Below are 9511 nucleotides of genomic sequence, written 5' to 3'. Positions count from 1 at the left end.
GTGGCTTAAAACTCACGCCGGGCGCATGTGTGTGCGTGCCCAAGATCCCAAGAGGAGAATGGAGGAGAAGAGATTGCGGTGTGACCATCCCCCCTGGGGGGTGATTTCTTGCTTTCTGTCTCTATGTCTCTCTCTGTCTGTCTGGCGAGCGCACGCGCCCTACAGTGAAAATCTATAAAAAAAAATTAAAAAAATTTTAAAAAAAAGCACAAGGCATTGTTGCCTGCATGAATAGAAGGTGTGTTTCAACCTTGAGTTGAAGAGATCGATTTTCATGGAGCATTTATCTGACAATGTTTCCATCTATCCCTGAAATGTCTATGTATTGTGTTTTCTTAGGAACTGAGGTGTGCCCAGATTTCTAATCTAACAACTACTTTTAGGGACTTGCTCACACCTGTGGGTTCTGAATGGGGGTTTTGGTCTCATTCAACTGTCTTTTCAGTTTACATTTAATGGATTTCTCTTTTGTTTCCCTTGCCCAATGGGAGCCCCTCTTTGGCTCCTTAAAGGTTTCTGCTTAGAATTAGAAGTACAGCTGGCAGGTGATCTTGTTGCAAGTTCTTTCTGGACTGCTGGCAAAGGGAGAGATCAGTGAAGGCCATCATTACCTTGGGATTTTCAAGACTTGGGTGTTTTTGGTATCTGCTGTCCACAGCTCTCCACTGTTATTTGAATACTTTGCCAGTGCACTAACCTCTTTGGAGATAAAACTCATTAGTGTGTTACCAAATGTTCATTTTCTTTTGCAGAAAATAAAGTACAATGTCTGAATTAATTACTACTATTTAAAATATTTTATTTCTTAACTCTCCTTCATTTGCTTTGTCTTCACCCAGTTCAGTTCCTTTGTTTGGCAGAATTCCACAAAATATGTGTCACCCACTACTGAGATTTTCAGCCCCTGGATGTATTTGTGTTGATTTGTTCCTGGTGGTAGCTTGTCCCAAAATGTGTGTAGAAAGCTATTTTATGATAAAATTGTTGTGTAGTGCATGCTTTGTGTAGAATTTAGAGGGAAACCTAGATTAACAATGCCAAAAAATGCAAGTAACTAGCCATGGTTCAAATGACAGTGGTACTATTTCTCTTTTGTGACCTTTTAGACTTTTGTTGTCTCTAAATTCCATTTTATTGGGAACCCATTTTCCACCTTTCTTTTTTTTTCATTCTGATATTATTTTATTTCAATTTTTGTAATTGACAGCAAAGGCACAATTTATAAATAAAATTCTTTATTAAAAAAAAAAGATGCTGGGGCCAGCAGTTAGTGTAATGGCTATGTTGCTGGACTCCCATGTAGTCGACCGTGGTTTGTGTCCCGGACCCGGTGGCTTAAAACACACTGGGCGTGTGTACGTGTGTGCCCAGGATCCCAAGAGGAGAATGGAGGAGAAGGGATTGCAGATTGGCCATCCCCCTTAGGGGGTGATTTCTCGCTTTCTGTCTCTCTGACTCTCTCTGTCTGTCTGGTGAGCACAAAAAAAAAAAAAAAAAAAAAGGATGCTCAAGGATGCTCACTCCCACATGACCAACTGTAGTTTGAGTCCCAGACCCAGCTGCTTGAAATTGAGGCCAAGTGCAGGTGTGTGCATGCCCAAAATCCCAACAGGGAAAAGGATTGCAGCATGGCCATTCTCCTGGGGTTGTTTCCTCACTCTCTCTCTCATTGTGTCTCTCTGTCTTTCTGGTGAGTTTTTTGTCACCCTATGACAAAAAACAATAACAACAAAATGCTGCTATGCAAATAAATTATATAAAATATCTTCTAGGCTAAGTTTATGAGCTCCATATGAAACATATATATTTTTTTTGTTTAGAGTTGATTCTCATCCCGAAGACATACCATTATGTAATGTTAATATTCAAAAATTGAAAAAAAATCCGAAATCTAAAACACTTCTATTCCAAAGCATTCTGGAGAAGAGTAACTCAATATATGATATTATGGTGTATTTGTTATTTATTAAATTATTCTTGTCAATGATAAAGTCACTATTGTTGTACATCAATATCTGAGACCACAGTTTTTCACTTCTGTGTCTATCATTCCTTTCTCCATCCTACCTTAATTGATCCCCCTGATAACATAGACTTTCACATATTGATGTGTTCTTTAGCTGGTCATGTTGTCTTATTTTCCTGATAAAATCCTATCCTTTTATTCAGCTCCAATTCCACAGCGCTTACTGTATTTCCTGGCAAAGAGAGGAAAAGCAAAAGTTTCTTTGCAGAGACCAGCAAGTAGGATGGTGATTAAGGCACTGAACTCCCACATTGCTGATTCCAGACCTGGTGGCTTGTTTATTCACTTTGTCTCTTTCTCCCACCCCCCCACCCCCGGTCTAATTAATAATAATAAAAATAAACTGAATTAATTTTTAAAAAGTTGCTTAACAAATACATATTCCATATGTGGTCTACAAAGAAAGGAAAATCTGTGTAATTCAATTCACTTAATACAGTCTCATGTCAGAGATGGTCTTTAATATGATGGAGTAACATTTTCAGCCATACATGGAATTACTATGGAAGACTTGCTCTGATGAGGCATAGCTACTCAATACAACATGGAAGCTAGAGGTCCATGTGTAAATCTGTTCATTGGAGTGAAGGATTTGGTATCTTGTTCAACATTATTTCATTATATTGTCTTGCTGTTTATGCTTTTATTTTTCATATGACTCCTTCCTTTGTTCTAACAAATATCTCACCCTTTAAACATTTTTGTGGTAGGGCCAATAGGTGGCATGGAGGTTTAGGTGACTGGACCCCAGATGGCCAACTTCACGGTTTGAGTCCCAGAGACAGCAGCCTGAATATCACTCTGGGTGTGTGTGTAGGCATGCCCAAAATCCCAAGAGGAAAATGAAGATTACAACTTGATCATCCCCTGTGGGGGGTGGTTTGGGGGAGAGTGAACTCTTTCTCTCTCTCTCCAACCCTCTCTTGCTTCCAGTGATTGCATTTGCCCTATAGAAAAAAAATTGTGATAAACATTAAAGTGGAGGTAAATAAACAATCTGTATGTTTATACTAAAGTCATTATACTCTAAACTTTCTTCCATCTTCATGATCCAAGTGTGGAAGGCCTACATATGAGCAATTGTTCGCCCATTTTGCTCCCTCTCCAAGCAGAAGCACCTCCATCTTTGAACTTTACTTATACTTGCTTCATCCTTTCTCCCAAACTAAATAGAGTCATTAAGTCTTACTGCCTTTGCTAACTAGCCCAGAAACCCTTTTGTTTATATGTTCCTTAACAATGTAACTACCAGTCTCCAGATCCTTGCCCAAAGCCATGAGGACCATTAAACAAAGGTCTGGAGAATGCCCTTTGAAGTAATTAACCTCCTTGATTCAGTTTCTGTAACTATTTTCATGAAAACCCCACTCTATTTTCTGACATTTTGGACTTCCTGCACCCCCGGTAACTGAACCCCTATAAAAAGACTGCTCGAACTTCAGTTGGGACTGCAGTTCTGCCTCCTGGCCCCTGAACCTCAAGCTGTACTCTCTGATCAGCTAATAAAGACTTCCTTTAACCTTAATCTGGCTTTGGTGATTGTTCATTCGGTGGAACTCTACAACACAATGACAGCTCAAACAAGAGCTTCAGGGTCTTGCCGGCATAGCCTGTGGAATAGGCACCTGTGATTCAGGGTCACAATTTATTACCACAAAATGTTTATGTCCTATAAACCTTTTCTAGTTTCCTAGCTGGGAACTCCAAAGGTATTCTCTTTCAAATACAATTATCTGAAATAATCATGACTATCCATGTAATCAAGAATGTTGTCTTTAAATATCAGAACTAATGCCTATAAGTAAGAGGCAGCAGACTTCTCTGAATGTCTTTAGTTTTGTTGAATTAACTATTATAATGGTGAGCTATTGCTGCATAACAAACAAACCCAATAATTAATGACTTAATGTCATGCTTTTGTATTACACTGTAGTCTATATTGGTAATGTCTTCTCGTTAGGGATTTGGACGTATGAATTGTGGAGGAAAAAAAATATTCAGTTCAAAAGACTATTCATATCTTTTTTTCTTTTTTTCCTATTTTCTTTTTATTTATTTATTTCTTTTTCTTTTTTTTTTACATTAATTCACTATACATCATTACAGTATACAAACTGAATTTTCCATCCAAAATACACTGTCTATTGGCTCAATCAAACACATCAACATACATGTTCTCAACAAATAATTTTCCATTTCTTATGTCTTGTATATATATATTTTTCCATCCTTGATTCCCTATCCCTAACCCTCTACCCTGCCCTGTCCAACCCTCCTTCCACATTGTCTCTGGTATCCATGGTTGCTTTCTATGCCTCCCTCCCCATTTAATTGATTTGCTAATGAACTTAATTTGTCTAAATATTTGCAATACCAAGCACAGCTGATATATACATACACATGACCCCATGTCTGACTTTAGGCATAAACCTCAGTGAGTAGAATGAACATACTATAAAATAGTGCCTAGCTGGGGCTATATAGCTTACTGTGGTCATCAAATACACAGTTTTTTTTTTTTTAATTTCGTTAACAGTTTTAGTGTGTTTTTTTTTCTTCTGAAATTTTGTTTTATTAATTTCTATTCATTTCCTGAACATCATCACAACATACTAAATGTGGTTTCCCATCTAGAACAAACTGCATAGTGTCTTAATCATGCATGTTATCATCCATAATATTCCATTTCTACTTTCATATATGTATGTTTTTACCCCATATCTTACCCTCTGCCCTATTCCACTCTCTTATTACACTATCTCTGCTGTCTACAGTTGTCTTCAATTCCTTTTTCCCCAACATTTTGTTGATCACTCTTAACTCCTTTCTCCTTCCTCTTTAGCAGTTCATTGTCTCTCTTCTCTTCCATCTCTGTTAGCTTTACCATTATAAATGTTCTGAATTCTTTATCAGATATTTTCATCATTTCCATTGAACTGTGTGTGGATGAAGAGGAGTTATCCTTTTCCCCTGGAGGAGAGGTATTTTCCTGCTTCCCCATATTTCTTGTGGTCCTGCAGCAATTTCTAGTCATCTGGTTGATGGTTGGTTTCTTCCCAGACTTGGATGTTCAATCACATGAGTTTTGTATGCTGGAGGCTGAATTATCAGTGGGAACTCTTCATTTCTCCTTTCGTTTCCCACAAAATGGCTAGATAGCAGGAGCCATGGAGCTGTCTCTTGAGGAAGGCCTTTTATGTTCCCTCAAGACTATTCATATCTTAATTTGTTCTTGAATTCTGAGTAGAAAGGACAATTTGAGAAGGGAAGATCAAGAAAAGTGGTGCCTCTTACAACTTCTTTTTAAGCACTGAATGTGTCTAGATGCTTACTTTCTTTAATCTAAGAAAATAACACATATCTAAGCTCAAAGTCAACCATTGTAGGGATATACACTTCCCCTATCTGAGGTAGCAACAAAATGCAGAACTAATGGCAGAGAAGCATAATCGTACTAGAGAGGCAAAAGGAGTAATTTAATAAGTGAAAATAAAATTGCCTACCCAGGGGATAAACAGACACGTAAACATTCCATATATCTGTTGATATTGTATGTTTATGAATGACATGTTGTAGTGTTGCATCAACATGACAAAAATTCCTTGAAGACTTGAAGGAGTTCCTAGAAGTCTTGGAGGAATAATTTGATACACCAAGCTGTACCAGCCTCTGAAAGATTGATTCCAAAGAGTGAAACATAGGACAATTTAAAAGAGTCAAAATATATATATATATTTTTTTATTTTTTAAATTGCCAGAGTGTGAGTTCAGCAGAGAGAGAGAGAGAGAAAGAGAAGAAAGCACCCCTTAGTGGGACATGGTCATGCCACAATTTCTTCTCCATTTCTCCATCCTGCCATGATTTGAGTCATATACTCACACACACCTAGCATGCTTTTCAAGCGTCTGGATTTGCAATTTAAACCATAGTCAGCTATGTGGGATCTGGGTTCCTTAACCATGGGACTATAGGGCTATCCAGAGTCTACAAATTTTTAATATGATTATTTTAAGTCAGCATGGGGCATCAGTGATGACTATGACAAAGCATCATTCATCAAATATTCCCAAGGACAAGTGTGCCTGATTGAGAACCACTGATTCAGGACTTGAACCCTGAAAGCATAATGACAGAATTTCTTTCATGGCATCATCCTTTACTTGGCTTACAATGTTAGGCAGTATAAAGTCTCACACATTAAAATTCTCCTGAGCACCATTTGATATTACTTCAGGTGTGACAAGGAACCATAGCTGACCTCTGCATAATCGGTCTTGGCAAGAGTCACCACTCCAGGGTCTGCTACTGCAAGGTCATGCAGACCCAGGAAGGAGCAGATAAAGACCAAAAATGAGAACTGGGGGGGGGGTGTCTAACTCCCTAAAGGTGGATACAAAGACCCACTGAATGTTTTATGAATGTTTATTCCACTAAACCTAACTCCCCACCACATAAGTTGCACATCCAGTCTTTCAGAATTGCTTGATTACTCTATAAAAGAAGGGACTGAAGCATCCCCAGCTTCAGACACCCCCTCCCAGGTGCTCTTTCTCACAATAAACTTTCCTCCTTTTTTTAAGAAAGAGATTTTTTGAGGATGAGAGATGAGAGAGAGTGAAAGGAAAGGAATCAAAGAGAAAGAGAGGCAAGATATTTAAGGGATAGAAATGTATGATTATTGATAATAATATGTATTAAAAATTCAACTAGACTAGTGAGGAGTGTATTCATGTTGGGTAAGTTAACTTTACAAGTTGTAGTAATGTACATTGATTGAATGTATAAAATAAATTAAAATAATTAAAAAATAATAAAAAGTATTTTAAAATAACAGATTTTTGCTATAGTGCACATGCGCTCACAAGAGAGACAGAGAGTAAGAAATCACCTCTCATGGAAATGACCATGCTACAATTCCTTCTACTCCATTCTCCTCCTGTAATTTTCCTTGTTTCCTTTCACAAGAGAGACAGAGAGTAAGAAATCACCTCTCATGGAAATGACCATGCTACAATTCCTTCTACTCCATTCTCCTCCTGTAATTTTCCTTGTTTTCTTTTTTTTTTTTTTTAGAGAGGTTTTCGCTATAGGGCGTGTGCGCTCGCCAATAGACAGAGACAGATAGAGAGACTGAAAGCGAGAAATCACCCCCCAAGGAGGATGGTCATGCCGCAATCCCTTCTCCTCCATTCTCCTCTTGGGATCTTGGGCACGCCCACACACGCGCCCAGCATGAGTTTTAAGCCACCGGGTCCGAAACGCGAACCGCGGTCGACTACATGGGAGTCCAACGACATCTAGTTTCTTGGCATGATGTATCCTGAGTGTTACTCTGAAGGTGGCAAGCAAGTCACTAAGACCTACTTCCACAATGAAGGATAAAGGTGTTTTTTTGGTTATGTTTGTTTTGTTTGTTAGAGGCTTTGTGAGTTTGTCAGAGAGAGACTTAAAGACACAGAAAGAGGAGAAATCACCCCCCATGGGGAATGGTCATGTCACCATCCATTCTCCATCTCTCCCTCCTTTCAAGATTTTGGACATATTCATCGGGAATGTTTACCAAGCTGCCAGGTCCAGGATTCAAATTGCACAGTTGGCTATGTGGAGACAGCTGCCTTAATCTGCAAGTCATGGAACTGGCCTGAAGAAGGAAGTTCTTAAAAGCATAACATCACAAAATAAACTTGTGTAAAACTTAAATCAGACTGTCTCTTTCTTCTTTCTTTCTTTTTTGTCTTTTCTTCCTTCCTCTCTTTTTTCCTTCTTTTTCTTTCTTTCTTTTATTTTCTTCCTTTTTTCTTCTTTCTATATTTAAATTTGCTCTAGAGTATGTGTGCTCACTGGAGAGAAAGAGAGAAAGAGAAAGAGTACCATCCTAGGAGGGATGAGTCCACTACAATTGCTGTTTCTCCATTTTGCCTTCAAGATTTGGGACATGCGTGCACATGTGTCCAATGATATTTTTAAGTTACTGGGTCCAGGTCTCAAACTGAATGTGCAATCAGCCATAGGGGATCCAGCCTCCTTAAGCCATTCCACCTGGCTGGGCCATATCAGACAATTTCTATAAGACATCAGTCTCACATCATGGTGAATAAGATTTCAATTTATCTGTAATAAAGGAAGAAAATTTATGATGGAGGGGCAGTAAGTGGCAGTAAGTTTGAGTCCTGTTTGAGTCAAACTAAGTTTGACCTTAGTTTGAGTCCTGTACCTGGCGACTTGCTTTCTTACCTTCTGTCTCTGTCTCTCTCTTTCTCTCTAGTGAGCACACATAACCTATAACATTTTTTAAATAATAATAAAAATAATACTAAATTTATTTTTTAAAAATGATGAGGGAATAAATGATAGCTCTTAACTTGAGATTTAGGCATGACCTTCTAATTGCTTTGGCAAAGGTTTCATGAAGCCAGGAAGTAGAATGCTTGTAGTTTTAAGAAATATACCTCTCCCCCTCATTTTAAGAAGAGCAAGTTTTCTGATGTGTACCAGAGGATACAACAAAGTAATGCTTTGAACACCACAGGCTCCTCACTAGACTTGGGAATAAGGTAACTCAAAGTTGGGCTAGGGTGTTATTGAAGCAGCCCAGCAAGACTGTAGCCATTTTGAAATTAGGAGAGGTCTCTAATAAAAACAATATGACAACATGCTGAGTCATGGGGAAATCTGTTTGAGGAATGGTAAAATCTTCATGTATTTTTATAATTTTTAGGTTTTTGCCCTAGGGCACATGTGTTCACTGGGGGCAGTCAGAGAGAGACAGTGAGAGGGAAAGTGAGAAATCATCCCCAAGAGGGGGTGGCCATGCATGTACTCCCTTCTCCATTCTCCGCCTGGAATTTTGGGCATGCACACATGTGCCCAGCATGATTTTCAAACCCCAAAGCCTGAGACAGGAACTGCAGTAGATCATGTGGGACTTCAGGGCCTTAACTACCTTGTCACAGGCTGGCCCCTTATTTTATTTTTATATGTTTTTAAATCTACATTTTCTACTTCACAGAATCCCTTCCAGAGGGCCTAGGGCAAGCCATACCCACAAATATTTACAGACCATTTTGGTTTAGTTGATAACAGGACCCATCCCACATCCTGTCCCTGGTATAGTATTCTTGTGATGGGTGAGTCATGCCCATGATCATTAACAGACCATTTTGACTCATTGATAACAGGACTCCTTCAACATTCTGTCCTCAGGAGACCAGCAGTTAGCATAATGGCTATGTCGCTGAACTCCCACGTGGTCGACTGCAGTTTGAGTCCCAGACCTGGTGGCTTAAACTCATGCTGGGTGCATGTGCATGAGTGCCCAAGATCCCAAGAGGAAAATGGAGGAGAAGGGATTGTGGCATGACCATCCCCCTTGGGGAGTGATTTCTTGCTTTCTGTCTTTCTGTCTTTCTGGTGAGCACACATGCCCTATAGCAAAAACCTCTCCAAAATAAACCAAAAACAAACAAACAAAAAACATCCTGTCC

Source organism: Tupaia chinensis, unplaced genomic scaffold (assembly GCF_000334495.1).
Source record: "Tupaia chinensis unplaced genomic scaffold, TupChi_1.0 Scaffold148822_1, whole genome shotgun sequence".
NCBI lineage: Eukaryota > Metazoa > Chordata > Mammalia > Scandentia > Tupaiidae > Tupaia > Tupaia belangeri.
Note: the sequence above shows the minus strand (reverse complement) of the source record.